This window comes from Sciurus carolinensis, chromosome 3 (genome assembly GCF_902686445.1).
Source record: "Sciurus carolinensis chromosome 3, mSciCar1.2, whole genome shotgun sequence".
Taxonomy (NCBI): Eukaryota; Metazoa; Chordata; class Mammalia; order Rodentia; family Sciuridae; genus Sciurus; species Sciurus carolinensis.
Window position 1 is genome coordinate 937,078 of NC_062215.1, and position 16,269 is coordinate 953,346.

The 16,269-nt window shown below is 54.3% G+C and overlaps 1 protein-coding gene across 5 annotated transcripts in view; it reads left to right on the forward strand.

Moving 5' to 3' along the window:
- Ccdc57 (coiled-coil domain containing 57) overlaps nucleotides 1-16,269 on the forward strand; it is an 88,601-nt gene that overhangs the window by 70,778 nt on the left and 1,554 nt on the right. The window lies entirely within an intron of this gene.

Sequence of the window (16,269 nt, forward strand, 5' to 3'; positions counted from 1 at the left end):
GGATAGCTGGGTCAAATAGTGGGTCCATTCCAAGTTTTCTAAGGAATCTCCACACTGCTTTCCAGAGTGGCTGCACTAATTTGCAGCCCCACCAGCAATGTATGAGTGTACCTTTCTCCCCACATCCTCTCCAACACCTATTGTTGCTTGTATTCTTGATAATCGCCATTCTAATTGGGGTGAGATGGAACCTTAGTGTAGTTTTGATTTGCATTTCTCTTATTACTAAAGATGGTGAACATTTTTTCATATGTTTGTTGATTGCTTGTAGATCTTCTTCTGTGAAGCATCTGTTCATATCCTTAGCCCATTTGTTGATTGGGTTATTTGTATTCTTGGTGTAGAGTTTTTTGAGTTCTTTATATATTCTGGAAATTAGTGCTCTATCTGAAGTATGAGTGGCAAAGATTGTCTCCCACTTTGTAGGCTCTCTCTTCGCATTGCTGATAGTTTCCTTTGCTGAGAGAAAGCTATTTAGTTTGACTCTATCCCAGTTGTTGATTCTTGCTTTTATTTCTTGTGCTATGGGAGTCATGTTAAGGAAGTCTGATCCTAAGCCGACAAGGTGAAGATTTGGACCTACTTTTTCTTCTATAAGATGCAGGGTCTCTGGTCCGATTTCAAGGTCCTTGATCCATTGTGAGTTGATTTTTGTGTAGGGTGAGAGATAGGGGTTTATTTTCATTCTGTTGCATATGGATTTCCAGTTTTCCCAGCACCATTTGTTGAAGAGGCTATCTTTTCTCCATTGCATATTTTTGGCACCTTTGTCTAGTATGAGAAAATTGTATTTATTTGAGTTTGTGTCCGTGTCCTCTATTCTGTACCATTGATCTACCTGTCTATTTTGGTGCCAATACCATGCCGTTTTTGTTACTATTGCTTTGTAGTAGAGTTGAAGATCTGGTATTGCAATACCCCCTGCTTCACTCTTCCTGCTGAGGATTGCTTTAGCTATTCTGGGTTTCTTATTCTTCCAGATGAATTTCACGATTGCTTGCTCTATTTCTGTGAGGTACGTCATTGGGATTTTAATTGGAATTGCATTGAATCTGTATAGCACTTTAGGTAGTATGGCCATTTTGACAATATTAATTCTGCCTATCCAAGAACATGGGAGATCTTTCCATCTTCTAAGGTCTTCCTCAATTTCTTTCTTCAGTGTTTTGTAGTTTTCATTGTAGAGATCTTTTACCCTTTGGTTAGATTGATTCCCAAGTATTTTTTTTTTTTTGAGGCTTTTGCAAATGGAGTTGCTTTCCTCATTTCCCTTTCAGCTGTTTCGTCGCTCACGTATAAAAATGCTTTAGACTTATGCGTGTTGATTTTATAACCTGCCATTTTGCTGAATTCATTGATGAGGTCTAGAAGTTTTCTGGAGGAGGTTTTTGGATCCTCTAAATATAGAATCATGTCATCAGCAAATATTAATTTTCTATTTTGAGACAGGGTCTTGCCAAGTTGCTGAGTCTGGCCTCAAACTCAGGATGCTCCTGCCTCAGCTCCCTGAGTCGCTGGGTACAGGTGTGGCCACCGAGTTGGTCTGAGTCTTCTTAACAAGTGCAGAGGACCCTTTAAGCTTTGAGAAACCCATGCCCAAGTAGGTCTTTTGAAATTGTTACTTCCACTCAGGAAAGTAAGTAACCAACATTGAAGTCACTTTTAAAGCAAAGTAAATACGTGAAGAAATAATCCGGCCGGCCTGCTCTTTAGTGGTATTTGTTCTGGGTACACAGACAGGCTGGCATGCACTTCTCTTCTGCAAGACTGTAGTTATGAAGACCAGTCTTTAAGGTTCCCCCATAAGCAACTAAAGAACTGGACACAGGTAGCACAGGCCTGTGGGCCTCTGGAGGAGGAGAGGCAGGGTGGACTGCAGGATGTCTGGTCTTCCCCTGGGAGGCCCATTCTGGGCTGCAGAAACAGCGAGGGGAGCAGGTGCCCACCAGCATCCGAATCCCAGAAGATGCGAAGGGGCAGGAAGTGCAGTCTTGAAAGGCAAGAGATGATAGGACTAGTGATAGAAACTTAGAAAGAACTACATATTCATGTATTTAAAGAAAAATGTACATAATGAGAAGAGCAGTTGAAAATGTTTTCAAAGAACCAATTGAGGTCAGCATGGTGGTGCACTCCTATATATTCCAGCAGATTGGGAGTCTGAGGCAGGAGGATCACAAGTTTGAGGCCAGCCTCAACAACTTAGTGAGACCCTGTCTCAAAAAAAAAAAAAGACTGAGGATGCAGCTCAGCAGCAGAGCACCCTATAAGCAGCACCCAGTACCGCCAGAACACACACACACACACACACACACACACACACACACACACACATTCTAGAGATTTAAAAAAATGCAATATTTGATAAGAAAAACTCATTGGGTGGGATTAACAAAAGAAAAGTACAGAATTAAAAACAGAAAACTTAGGCGGTGAGGAGGGGGAGCCCAAGACAGGGCCTAGTGGGGTGGTGCTGGTGTGTGGTGAGCTCTCATGTCTTCGCAGGAGAGGGTCCAGGCTCCATGGGAGACCCAGAGTCCCTCAGAAGGGACGGAAGGGAGCCCCTCAGAAGGAGGACCAAGCTTCGTGTGAGGGGAGCCTGTCAGGAGGCCCCGACAGTGTCACCTCCAGGCTGGGGCTGGAGGACTGTCCACGGCAGCTGACCACCTGAGGGCAGCTGGTGGCATCTTGGCTGGCAGCAGGTCCTCTCTGGAACTGCCTCTACGGCAGGTTTATGGTGGTGGGCTCTGGCCTCAGTCCTCCTGCCTCCAGGTCTGGGGGTCTCTGATCTGGCTGGTTGTGCGGGGTCTTGAGTGAGACAGCATGGCATCGGGCCCTCCTGAGCAACACGTTCTCGGCCTCCCTCGAATGCATCTGTCTTCTTCCTGCTCTGAGAGGAGCCATCTACGGGCCGAGAACAGGCAGGCAGGGTCCCAGAGTCGCTGTCTTGTCAGCTGCTTCTGTGGGCGCCACTGAGGCGGGCTGCTCTTCACTGATGAGCCTGGACTGCGTGTTTTCTTGAACCCATGCCTAACTGCCACCTGGTGTTTAGGACAGCAGAAGGACCTGGTCAGTGGTCCTGCAGATACAGCTCAGAGCAGAGTGCCTTCATGTCATCCCCGCAGCTTGCACGACTGAGGCAGGGGGATCCTAAGTCCAGCCTGGGCAATTTACCAGACCGTCTCAGAAGAAAAAACAGCTGGCCAGGCGCAGCGGTGCTCACCCGTGATCCCAGCACTCGAAGGCGGAGGCAGCCTCCGCAGCTTAGGGAGGCCCTGTCTGAAAATAAAAAAATAAGGAGGACTGGGGGTGTGGCTCAGTGGTCATGTGTTCCTGGGTCAATCCCTGGTACCAAAACAAAAATAATAATAATAATTAACTTAAAACTAAAAAATAGAAAGGACTGGGGGTGTGGCTCAGTGGTGGAGCACCCTGGGTTCAATCCCCAGTGCTCTAGGTAAATAAGTAAATAAATGAGTCCATTAAGCTGAATGACCCAAACACTGCACTAGCAGACGGGAAGAAAAGGGTCAGACTCACCGTGCCTCGTCCTAGGAGCCCTCTTGGTGGAGCCAGAGGTGGAGCTGGCCCAGCACGCACTGAGCCCTGGCTCCGTCCACAGCACTGTGCCCAGCAGCCCCTGCAGGGATGAGGAGGACTTGTGGCACATGCCTTGTTCAGGGCCGGAGGCTGAGGCAGGAGGGAGGCCCGCACCCAGGAGCTGGAGGCCAGGGCAGCACAGCCAGTCCTGAGCGTGCACGTTCCTGAGGTGCCAGAAGCAGACACTCGGGAGGAAGGAGGTGGAAATTCGGGTCCCATCCATCAGCAAGTGACAAGCAGGCAAGATCTGCGGAGACTTGGGCACAGCTGGGCAGTGCGTTCTGCACTGGGCCCACTAGAACAGGCCAGGCATCAAAATGGAGTCGCTTGTGCTGAAGTTCCAAGTCCAACCTGAACCTAAGCAAGAGGCTGGCCTGACGTTCACACAGAACCACAGTTAGCGCCATAACGGCCCAGTTTCCCACACCGGCAGCTTGGATTGACATGATCCTTTCACATACGTCAACTCAAAGTAACCTGATGTTGATAATCAGTTATCTTCTTTTTCTTTTTTTGCGGGGCACAAGCGTGGTACCGGGGATTGAGCTCAGGGGCACTCGACCACTGAGCCACATCCCCCAGTTTGGTATTTTATTTAGAGACAGGCTCTCACTGAGTTGCTTAGCACCTTGCCATTGCTGAGGCTGGCCTTGAACTTGCAGTCCTCCTGCCTCTGCCTCCCAAGCCGCTGGGATTACAGGCATCCACCACTGGGCCCCACCAACCATCAGTTACTTTCTGTTGTGGAGGCTCCTCGTTCAACCTCACAAAGAAAGTAACTGTGAAACGCTCTTTGTCTCCACTTTCCTTGACCCTTTCCTGGCTGCAGAACCAACCTCTGCTGTGTTCCGTGAAACACTTACCATATTTTATGGAGTGACGCATGGCCTGAAAGTAAACCTGATTGGAATCTTAAAATGGATAAGCTCAGTGATTTTGTCCCTGACACTTTCAGCCACCTCCTGACTGATGAGCACTGAACCGCTTGTCAAGCAACAGCACACAGCACACGTTCTTCCCAAGTGCAGATAGGGTGTTGGGCCACAAAACCGCCCTCAAAGAATTCAAAAGAACTGAAATTGCAGTGTTCCCCGACCACAGAGGCATGTAACTGGAAAACAATAACTAACGAAGATACCGAGAAAAACCTCCAAATAGTTTGAAAGTAGACAAAACACTTCTAAATAACCTGTGGGTCAAAGAATCTCACAGCCTCATCGAGTAATGTATACCATTAAACCCAGGGCAGTTCCAGGTCAGCCTGGGCCACTTAGCAAGACTGCATCTCAACTTAAAAGAAAGGCTGGGCGTGAAGCTCAGTGGTAGGTGCCACTGGGTTCAGCCCCAACCAGAGCTCTTGAGTGGAAGAGGCCGTGAACCTGAGGAGCAAAGGGCGGTCGCCACAGGTCCTGTGTGTGGAAGCCATGAAAGGCGCGGACAGGCTGGCTCCCACAGCCTGACAACATGACCTGAACCCCAAACCACCAAGCCTGGCTCGCGAAGAACCCTGGCTGTGAAGGCAGTGGTGTTGAAGTTTGAGCACTAGAGAAGCACACCGCGGCACGCGTACTAAGCAGGTTTTATTTAAAGGTGACAGTTCAGACTTCTCCAGGGAGGGAGAAGGGAAGGGAGGGAGAAGGGGGCCTGTGGCTGATGTTCTAAAGTCCCAAGAAGTGAGCGCACCCTACATCTTTATAGCTGAGGTCTCTCTTGTTCCCCAGTTCTCTCCCCCTTATCTCTCTGTCCTGCCTATGTGACTAGGCCTCCTTTTGCAGGTGAGAAGTGGATGGGGCAGGGGGAGGGCCAAAGAGATTTAGCCAGGCAAGGGCCCAGGGGGCATTAATTAGCAGCTCCTTGCTTGCAGTCCTTGATAAAGGCAGGTAAATTTGGTAATCAATGGGCTCCGGAGATCCTTGACATTCCATTCTCCCAGGGGCAGTCTCCAACTTCCAAAGGCAGATGGCGTTTATGGCCTCCATTTCCTCGATTCAACCCCGATCCCTATTTCTACACTAACTGCCTGTCCCCAATTCTGGCTTCACAACTTGTAACTTAAAGCCTTTCCCCAAAGAAGGCTCCTGCCCCGTGAGTCTGTGAAAACATTGAGAGAGAGATGGGCCAAGCACAGTAGCACACACCTGTGATCCCAGAGGCTCCAGAGGCTGAGGCAGGAGGATTGCAAGTTCAAGGCCAGCCTCAGCAACTTAGCGAGGCCCTGTCTCTAAATTAAAAATAAATGAATGAATGAAAAAGAGCTGGGGATGTGGCTCAGTGGCAGAGCAGCACCCTGGGGGTTCAGTCCTGGTCCCCCACCAAAAAAATAATGAGATGACATTAATCCCCCAGAGATTCGTTTTCAAAAAACTGCAGGGTGGCAAGATTTTTTAACTCATTTAATGAGTCTGTCATGACCCTGACCAGGACCAAACACAACATCACAAGAAAATTATAGACCAGCATCCCTGGTGAGAGGACCGTAGGCCGGTGTCCCTGGTGAGAGGACCGTAGGCCGGTGTCCCTGGTGAGAGGACCGTAGGCCGGTGTCCCTGGTGAGAGGACCGTAGGCCGGTGTCCCTGGTGAGAGGACCGTAGGCCGGTATCCCTGGTGAGCACAGACAGAAAAAAGAAAAGAAGATTCCATAAAGCGCTGGATCTAATGGCTGGGTGTGCTGGTGGCAGACTTGCCTCACAGGTACTCGGCCTGGGGCTCACCCCAGCACCACGGAAGCACCAGTGGGCGGGCCAGCGCGCCTGGCCTACCTGCGCCCACACGGCCGCGCGGGGAGCCTTGCCCTCGGCTTCAGCAACCACACTTCCCCCTCCTTCTTCTAAGTGTGTGGGGTTCGTTTTGGCTTTTTTGGTGCTAGGGATGGAACCCCGGCCTCAGACATGCCAGGCAAGCGCTGCACCCTGAGCTGCCCCCCGGGCCACCTGAGGGCACTTCCCACCCCAAGCAGTCCTTGAATTCTCTAAGGACACAGCCACGTGTCCCACAGTTCAACTTCATCTGGACTCCAGCTTCCTGTAGAAGGCGCCAGGCCCCATAGGCTGAGGGTCCTTACCAAGTCCCAGCCACTGGCCACAAAGGAACCAAGCAGAAAGCTGGGGACGGAGGACGGAGTCTGTTCTGTGTGGCCGCACGGGGAGGACAGGTCTGAGGCTGTCCTCTGGCTGCCAGCTTGGCTTCAGGGCTCTACAGGGAAGGCACCGGAGAGAGTCGGGGGCATGACAGGCAGTCTTGGTCGAGGACCTGGCTGGTGGTCACCTGGGGCTGGCCATGCAGAGTCATGGTGCGAGGACATTGCTGCTGCTGCTTCTGGAGGGTGGTGCTGATTTCCATGGCAAGACCTGTGGTCCTGGAATTCAGGAGGAACTCGGAGCAGGACAGAGAGGCAAGGGGCTTGGAAGGACAGCGAGGGTCCTGCTGCAGACTGTCCAGAGATGCCCACTCAGATGCCATTTCCAGTTTAGCTCCACTCTGACACTAGGTCAGAGAGTGTCAGGCCCCACAGGCCGAGGGCTCAGTCCACCTCAGACACCATCCCAAGTCCAGGTGGTCACTGTGCTGCTGACCACCTGCCCTGACTCAACAGAGGCTCCCAGGACCCCCTTCCGAGTTCAGTCATTGCTCGATTGGCTCACAGAACCCAGGAAAAGCCCTTACCTTACTTACTGCCAGTTTATCACAGAAGGACACAACTCAGGAGCACCAGGGGGAAGGAGGCCCAGGTCCAGGTGTGAGGGTCTGGCAGATTCCCTGCCCCCAGCCCACTGGAGTTCAGGCCCCTTCTTTCCTCCTGGGTTGCCTTGGAGGCTCCATTAGGGCCATTGTTGACCAGGGCCACCCCCAGGGCTTTGCAACATCTGACATGCGCAGGTGTGGTTAAAAAGGGGCTCCTTCCCGTCCATGGCACTCAGGAAATCCCCCCCACCCTTTCCTGAGTTCTGAATTAGCCACCTGGGGATTAGAAATGTATTCCTGATGGCATCTGTGTACTGGATGTGTAGGGACGTTCCCCCCCAGCAGTGCCACAGAACTACCTATGGACACAGCACTCACATTGTATGGGCACTGTACCAACCCAGAAGGATTCACGGTCTGCAGAGAGGATCTTGCAAATCATGTGCAACTCTGCACTATTTTATGTAAGGACTTGCAGCTCGTTTGGCCTGAGGAAGCAGGGGTGTCCTGAAACTGACCCCTGTGGACACTGAGGGACAGCTGCAAGGGCCTAAGCAATTATATGCCAGGAAATAGGGACAAAAACCAAAATATATATTTATCATATATCACAAGCATTCATGATTAAGAAAAGCTCCCAGAAAATTAGGATTCGAAGGGAGCTTTTTAAAAAATATATATATATACTTAAATATTTACACATTTATATTTCATATAGACATACATATATGTTTTTACATGGTGCTGAGGATTGAGCCCAGTGCCTCACAAATGCTGGGCACATGCTTTGGCACTGAGCCACAACCCCAGCCCTAGAAGGGAGCTTTCACCTGGCAAAGGGCACCCATGGGACCTGCAGCCGGCGTCCTGGTGGTGAAGGCTGGTGGCTCCTGCACAGCTTCCAGCCCACCTTCTCCATCCCACTTCCACAAAGCAAGGCCAAAAAGGGAGCCGGTGGGTGGCCACGCCTGTTACCCCAGCTGGGGGGGCGCAAGGGGCCGCAGGTTCAGGCCAGCGGCAGCAACTCAGGGAGGGCTGGGGGTGTGGCTGGGGGTGTGGCCTAGTGACCACGCCCCTGGTTCAAAAGTCAAAAGTGCCACTGTGGAGGAGATGGGAAGACCACCGTCTGAGTGGAAGTATCCGAATACATGTCAGGGACCTGTATCCAGACATAAGAAGAAACCTATAGCTCAAAAGTGGAGACACACCCAGGAAAAGTGGCCAAAAATCTGAATGGGCACTCTCCAGAACCAGGCGAAGGGACCACCAGCAAGCCGGCGAGGACGGTTTCTGTGCCCAGGGAAGGCGCGGCTCTGTGCTGCCTCTGAAGGAGCCGGTGCTTGGTGGCACCCAGACACTTGCCAAGCAGCACGCTCCACGCGAGGCTCCACCCCAGTGGCCCCAGGCTCACCCACTCGAGTTCCTGGTGAGAGGTCTGGGTCCACCTCAGATGAGGAGCCAGCACAGGAAAGGCTGCAGGCAGGTCTCCTCCCTGGGAAGCTCCTAGTTCCCTTCAGGTCCCCAAAGGCCTCTTAATGACTCTGCCCTGCGGCCCTGAGGGAAGCCTAAGGGAAGTCATTACTGTAGAGGGCTTCTCTCCAGGGCCCAGGAGTACTTGTGCGGCCCCAGGGACAGGTGCGGGACGCAGTGCCACCTCCCAGACTCACAGGTTCTGAAAGAAGAAATAGGAGCAGATCTAGTGGCCCACACCTGCAATCCCGGTGACTCTGCAGGCCAAGGCAGGAGAGTCCCAGGTTCAAGGCCAACCTAGGCAACTCGGCACTTGCCTAGCACGTGAGAAGCCCTGAGTTCATCCTCCTGCACCAGGTAGGAAAAGAGACAAAGAGAGAAATAGTACATCAGATTTTTAAATCAGTGTGTGGGACAAGCCCACTTCCTTTTCCTCCTGAGAGGCTGCTGGTCTCTGGAGGCCTACTGCCCAAGGAAGCATGGCCCACAAATGTCTGGTGGCTGAGCCTCCCTTGAAACCAGGTGTCTCCGTCCAGGCCCAGGCACCACAGTACCCAGGGGGTGGCTTTCGTCCCACACTGGGCTGGTGTGGAGTTTTCCTGCTGTTTCTGGTGTTTTGGGTGTTTGCTAGAGACGCTCTGGAGTCAGTGGACTGACAGCCCACCCTGCTGAGCTCCTGTACCCCTGTTTCCAGTCTGTCCTTGTGTCTTTCTCAGCTTGAGTAGGTGGTTGTTATCTGCCATGTGTCTCTTCTTCCAGGCCTTACGCTCATTTCTTCTTCTTTCCTTTTGGAGTGACCTGGACCCTAGAACCGTAGTGACAGGAGTGGTCACACTGGCCATCGACAAGGCTGAAATCTCTTCACTAAATGTGATGAGCCTGTGTGCTTTCCCAGTGGCAGCGGGCATTTGTCCAGGGGCTGGGGCTCGGGGGTGTGCTTGTGCTTAGCATGCACAAGGCCCTCGGTGAAAACAAAAATTCTTTTATATCCCTGAATTACCAAGAAGTTTCATTATAGATATGTGTTAGACCTTCTCTAGTATTTTTCTACATTGAAACAATAATATGATTTTTTTTCTTCTTGTTTATTGACATGGTGAATCCTGGTGACAGATCTTGTTGAACCAACTTTGCATTATTGAGATCAAGTTTACTTGCTAATGGTATATTTTTAAAATACCATTTTGATTTGATTTGCTAATGCTTTATACACGATTTCAGCAGCTATATCTGTAAGTTAGGTAGGCCTGTAATTCTCTCGTCTTGGGTCCTTGTCTGGTTTGGGAAGCAAGATTGTTTCATGAAGCCAACTAACCAGCTTTCATTCTACCTTCCTGGATAACAGGAACAGAGAGGAATGGACAGTCCGTGAAAACTCCTGTACTAGCCTCAGGACTTCCTGCCTAGTATTCCTGGAGTGGCCCTGAAACCCAACCAGAGTTTCCATCCTGGTTTAAGAAACTGTGCCCAATGCCTGCAGGTACCAGGAGGCCCACGTTCAACAAGCTCAGTGTGAAGGTGTAGACAGGTTGTGTTGAGACCACTGTCCACCCTGAGGGAGGCGAGTGCCAACGGGTGTGGACATACCTACTTCACCCACCCCTGGCACCCCTGCTGTTCAGGGTGGAGCCTCCCAGCCCTCTGTCTCTGCAGTCAGGAAGCAGGAGCCCCCGACTCAGGGCTGCTCCTGGACACGCTGCAGCAGTTCTTCAGTGAGAGCCATCCTCTTTTGGTTATAGGATTGGGAAATTTCAACTGTCCCAACTGAGTTTCAGAGCTAGTTGGTCCTGTGGGCTCTCATTGCGTTCGCAGAGTTGTGGCCCCTGTCAGAACTGACACTGGGGCTGAAGCGACAGGCGTGTTTCTGGAACCTGGAAGGACGTGGGAAAGATATTTCTGGACCTGTGTTTGGCCCTGTGGATAGAAGGTTCTACCCATGCAGGTCGGGACGCTGTCAACTCTGGTCTAAACAGAAAGTCAGCAACGATCTGAGGTTCCGTATTAACACAAATGGGCGATCTCACGTCCTGGGATTCGCACTACTGCCCTAAGCTCCCTGCTGTAACCTGCAGAGTCCGTGCTCCATCCTGGACCAGGGCTGAACCTCCTCACTGAGCAGCAGAGACCTTCAGAAGAGGAAGAACCGCCCAACAGCCCACTGTAGGATGCCCGTGTTGGTGGGTGGGGCCAGGTCAGAAGGCTGGCAGATGTGGTCCTTCAGCCGTGCCCCAGGGACTGACCAAGAGGCCCTTACCACCTGCCAAAGGGGCTGCAGCTGTTCCTCTTTGTCCCGCACTCCTAATGTCCCCAAATCAAGGAATTTAGCTAGGAAAGCTCTGACTCAGAACATGGAAATGGCCCCCAGCAGTCCCATCCTGTGCCCCAAACCAATAAAGACAGAAGCCAGGACGCTCGTGGAGGAGGGTGAGAGGTGGGACCCAGCCTTCCCCAGGAACAGCTGGACTCCCCAGGGGATGCAGATGCTTTTTCTGATGTGACCCTTCATCCATGAAATGCAGGCACAAACCCTTCCCAGATCTTCAGAAGCCTGTGTGTCCCTGCAGTGACTCAGGCCCCACAGCCAGCTCCTGCTCTGTAGGACAGCCTTGGGAAGCACCCGTCCTGAGCACCGCCTGGTGTAGCAGGAGATCCGAGGGCCAACCTCCAGCCCAGGCCTGGCTCCAGACAGACATGCGTGCTGACATAAAACCCAAGAGTTGGTTCCCGTGTCTTCTCCAAGCCACGGGAGGGTGGTATCAAACGACGTCCGCCTCCACTGAGAACTTGGCCTCCCAGCAGGGCCCATTTGCTTTGGAACTTGCAGAACAATTCCATCCACCCCTTCCTATGGGCTGCACTGCATGCTAAGCACCAGGCTGAGTCAGTGCCGGCTTTCCAGCCACATCTGCACATCCACCCTACTCGCCCTCACTTGTGTTCGTGGGGGTCTCTGCCCTCACAGCAAGCCTGTGTGCTAAGGCTGCAGAGAGCCGGGTGTCCGGTGTGCAGCCCTTGGTGCTGGCTGCAGGTCTGGCCTTGCCGTCACCCCGCACGTGCCTCCAGTGTGCCACCCTGACCTCCCCTTCCAGAGAGTCAGAAGCAGCCTGTTGGGTCCAAAGGGCCCTCAGCCACATCCCCAGAGCACTCCAGGGGAGGCCTTGGCCCGGTCATGGCCCACAGTGTCTTGAGCAACTGGGCAGCCTCTGCAAGCATGGCCAGTGAGCAGCTCCCCCACAGTGGCCACACGCTGGTGGAGGACTGCTGACCCCAGCCAGGAGAGCAGACCTACTCCCCCACGATGCCACAGCAGGGGAGAGGGGCAGGCAGCAGGGACTGGCTCTTCCTGTGCAGCTATCACTGAGGCCCTTGGCCCCTGGCCAGCCAACCTGCTGGTCTGTGGCCCAGGATGTCAGGGAGCTTGGCCGGAGCTGTGAGCTGGCAGGTAGACCCTGTGGAAATTCCTCTTCTGTGAGTTTAACCTAGACGCACCACCCACACCAGTTGGCTCACCAGGGTACAGGGAGCCATGTGCCATCTGAACAGAGCCCAGCACCCAGGGCCCCTGGTTCAGAGTCCTGAGTGAAGCAAGAATCACTCTAGGATCCTGAAACCAGTTCACAGGCCTCTGGAAGCAGTGTGCAGCAGTTCCACTTGCCTTGACCCGGTCCTGGCCTCTGCACCTCGCTCCCCTCCAGGACCACAGGCCTCCTTCCCTCCCGGCACCTGTGCCCTCTGTCCAGCTCTCAGGCCACCTCTTGGAGCCACTCCTCTAGGGCCAACTGTCACCATCTGCTTCCGTCCTATGGAACCCTGCCACTCCTGGGCTGAGTTAGAGCGGGGCCAGGCCGGGCTGCCCAGATCCCTGTGCCAAGGGCACAGCACAGGCTAGGGAAGTGCCACAGCACCTCCCGTGAGCTGCCTGCTCTGCTGCCTCCAGCCCGAGGTTGGAGACGTGGCCACCGCAGGTGAGGGGCAAAGCAGCCAGACAGGACAGGCCCAGGGTCCGTGCCCGGCAGAGCAGTCCCTTCTGGGGGAAGGTGGGGTCCAGCACCAGGCAGGAGCCAGCCAAGCTCCTCACTGTCCTGCGGCAGCAATGCCCAGGGGCATCTGGTGTCCAGCAGCCCAGGAGTGCAGCCCAGACCGTGGGCCACTTGAGGGCTACTGGGTGCAGAGCTCCCTAGGACTGGGGATGCCCCAGGAAGAGAGGGAGGGTAGAGTGGTGTTGAGCAGGAGCAGGGATGCCGGGCTTTGCTGCTGTGACCACCACAGCGTGGGGTGCTGTGTGCTTTCAGCTTCTGGAGACAGGGCCAGGGGTGGAGGAGCAAGGGCATGACCACCATCCACTTCCCCCATTCGGCCCACGCAGAGGCCTTGCAAGGCTTCAAGGCAGGGGTGCTGTATAACCTGACTTAGAAGAAGCACTAATGGAAAAGTGGAGACTGGGTTCAAGCTCGATGTCAGTGTTCGGCTGTGTATGTGGGCGCCCGTGGGAGCAGGAGAGTTCTCAGCATACAGACTAGCAGCTAAGCCCAGAGAGACAGGACTGGTTGGACCAGCTGAGGCTGCAGTGAGCTGGAAAGCCTGCTGTCACCTGTGCCTAGGGCCACAGCTTGGTCTGACTCTTGAGTTAGGGCCCTGCCCCAGCCCAGAGGCCAGCTCTGGAGAGCCAGACAGGAGGCACCATCCAGCCCTTCTCAGAGCCCCACAGCCAAGGAGCTTATGCCTAGACCAGGCAGGCTCGGACACAGGCTCAGTGCAGGGAAACCCACCAGGGCGAGGAGCCTGGGTGGGTGCTGCACCGGGGTGCTCAGAGTCCCCTGGTGTCCCAAGGCAACAGGAGGCAGGCCCCACATCCACTCCAGATGTGACCAACTCTCCTCCACAGGTCCCCATAGGCTCCAACCTCAAAAGCACACCCCAGAGACAAGGTCCCTCTCACTGCAGCCTCACCCTGCATGCATGAGACCCTAGAGGAGGTCAAGCCTAGGAGGCTCCAATCTCCTTTTCAGTTAAGAGCTGCAAGGCTCATGGGACTCTCCAGAAGCTGTGTGCAGGGCCCTGGGCTCAACACGGTATGCGTCCAGTTATTTCCCCAAGACCTACTTGGAGCCAGTGCAGAAAGAACCCCCAGTGTGCTGGGCAGGGTAAGGAGCAGACCAGATCAGCATCGGGGGAGGTCAGACTGAGGGTCACAGGGCACAGGCCTTAGGAAGACAGGCTTGTGCCATCTGGACGAGGAGTATCCAGGTTGGGGCTGTCCCTGCCCTGGAGCCCTGGGGGCTCTGCTCCCTGCCTTGCTCCCATAGAGTGCTTTGCAGGAAGAGGCCCAGCACAGAACCCGAGACCACGAGGAGGGCTCTTGCTGTGGGTCAGAGCCACCTGCCTGACATTGGGCTTGACTGGTGACCAGCTCCTGCTGCTGCCACTGGTTACACTCGTCCTGTCCCCTCCCTGGCACTTGCCCCTGCCTGTCCCACATGGGCAGCAAGAGTCCTCGGCAGGCAGGACAAGCTCTCTTGCTCTTCAGCATCAGTTGGGCCCCAGCAGAGGGGCTGTGGAGCAGGCTGGCGGGTCTCAAAACTCCCCCAGACGTTGTCTCACGAGGATTAACCAGGTAGAGCCCACAGAGTCCCTGGAGGACCAGTCCCTGCATCACAGGGAAGGTCAACCAAGGCCCTTGAATATGAGAAGACCCCCAGGGTCACAGTGGTGACATCAGGACCTGGTCAAAGAGGACCCCTGTGTCCAGGGTAACACTCTTCTGTGGACACCCTGCCCCTCACTGCAGGCCACTGCTTCTAGGAGACTCAACGGAGGGCAGGACAAGGCCAGAGGACAACTGGTCTGCTGCAGGACACGTAGGGATGGCAGTGTTCTGTGTGAAGAAGAGGGACCGTCCTGGGCTTGGGGGGCCACAGGTGGGCAGTAGTGTTCCAATGAGAGGCAGCAGGGGCAGTGGGAGGGTCAGCAGGTGGGCAGTGGTGTTCCGATGAGAGGCAGCAGGGGCAGTGGGAGGGTCAGCAGGTGGGCAGTGGTGTTCCGATGAGAGGCAGCAGGGGCAGTGGGAGGGTCAGCAGGTGGGCAGTGGTGTTCTGATGAGAGGCAGCAGGGGCAGTGGGAGGGTCAGCAGGTGGGCAGTGGTGTTCTGATGAGAGGCAGCAGGGACAGTGGGAGGGTCAGGCCCCCGGGGCTCCACCGGCTTCTGCGAGTGGCCAGCTGGCACACCCCCGTGAGCTGCACTGCTGAGGAGAACGGACCCTGCAGGATGCAGAGCAGACCAAGCCCAGGATAGGAAGAGGCTGGGCAGGGCAGGACAGCTCCCGTGCCTCAGCTCTGGTGGGACCGGGCTTCACATCAGTCTGCACAGGCTGGGGCTCCCGCTGCTGCTGCTCTCACCCAGTGCCCACTGGTGCCTCCCCCAGCAAGTGCCAGGTCTTCCAGACAGGGGAGTGGACTCACAGTAGACAGACCCTGTAAGTCACCCCCAAACCACTACACATGCTGAAGTGACTGAGTGGAAGCTGGTGGGCAGTAGTGACCACAGACTGCATGGTTCTGCTTTAAAATGCAGCTGTGCAGCCGGGTGAGCCGGCAGCCCCCACTTCTGGTCAGCCCTCCAAGGAGGGGAGCCCATCCTGCACTCACACCTGACCATGGGCTTTAAATAACATTGTGGTTGATGATTTACAAAAGAAAAAAGGTTTTGGTACTGGGGATTGAACCCAGGGAACTTTACCACATCTCTGGCCCTGTTTTAATTTTTTTTATTTTGAGACAGAGTCTCCCTAAGTTGCCCAGGCTAGCCTGGAACTGGGAATCCTCCTGCATCAGCCTCCCAAGTACCTGGGTTTATAGGCGACCACCACCATGCCTGCTAAAAAAATGTATTTCAATTCAAAAACTAAGAAAATACAGAAAAACTGCAAAGATAAAGATGGCCTGTAAGGGCTGGGTGGTATGTAGCTTGCCCAGTGTCACAGGGCCTGCCCCTGTCTTCACACTCACCGCAGAAGACCTCAGGAAGGGCTGCTCTGATCCTGGCCAAGGCCTGTGTGCCCGGCGAGGCTCCCAGACCTTGCCCTTTGTCTGGCCTTGTGTGTTGGGGCTGCTGGGTGGTCAAAGGTGCCCACTGAGCAGAGCCTCTCTGCAGGCCTTCCAGGGAGGCACAGGCAGGGCACGTGCCTCAGAGGGTGGTGGGGCTGAGAACCAGCATCAAACCCCAACACTTCCCATCAGGAGCCAGTCGCTATATAGGACTGACGTTTGTCAGAGCTGGACGTCCTGGTGCCCAGTGGAGCTCATGTCCACACAGACCTAAGCTTGCACCCAGCCAGGGCCCCAGGACCCTGCTACCACTTAGCACTCGGGAGGGCCACCTGGCCTGCATGGGCTCCTTTGAAGAAAGCCAGGGTGAGGGGTGGCATGTTCCTGCTGACCAGTGCAACAAGCCCTCTGCGCTCGGGAGGCCGGCCCAGAGCCTGCGCCTCCGCCCCTTGCCACATCCCTAACCTGTGCCC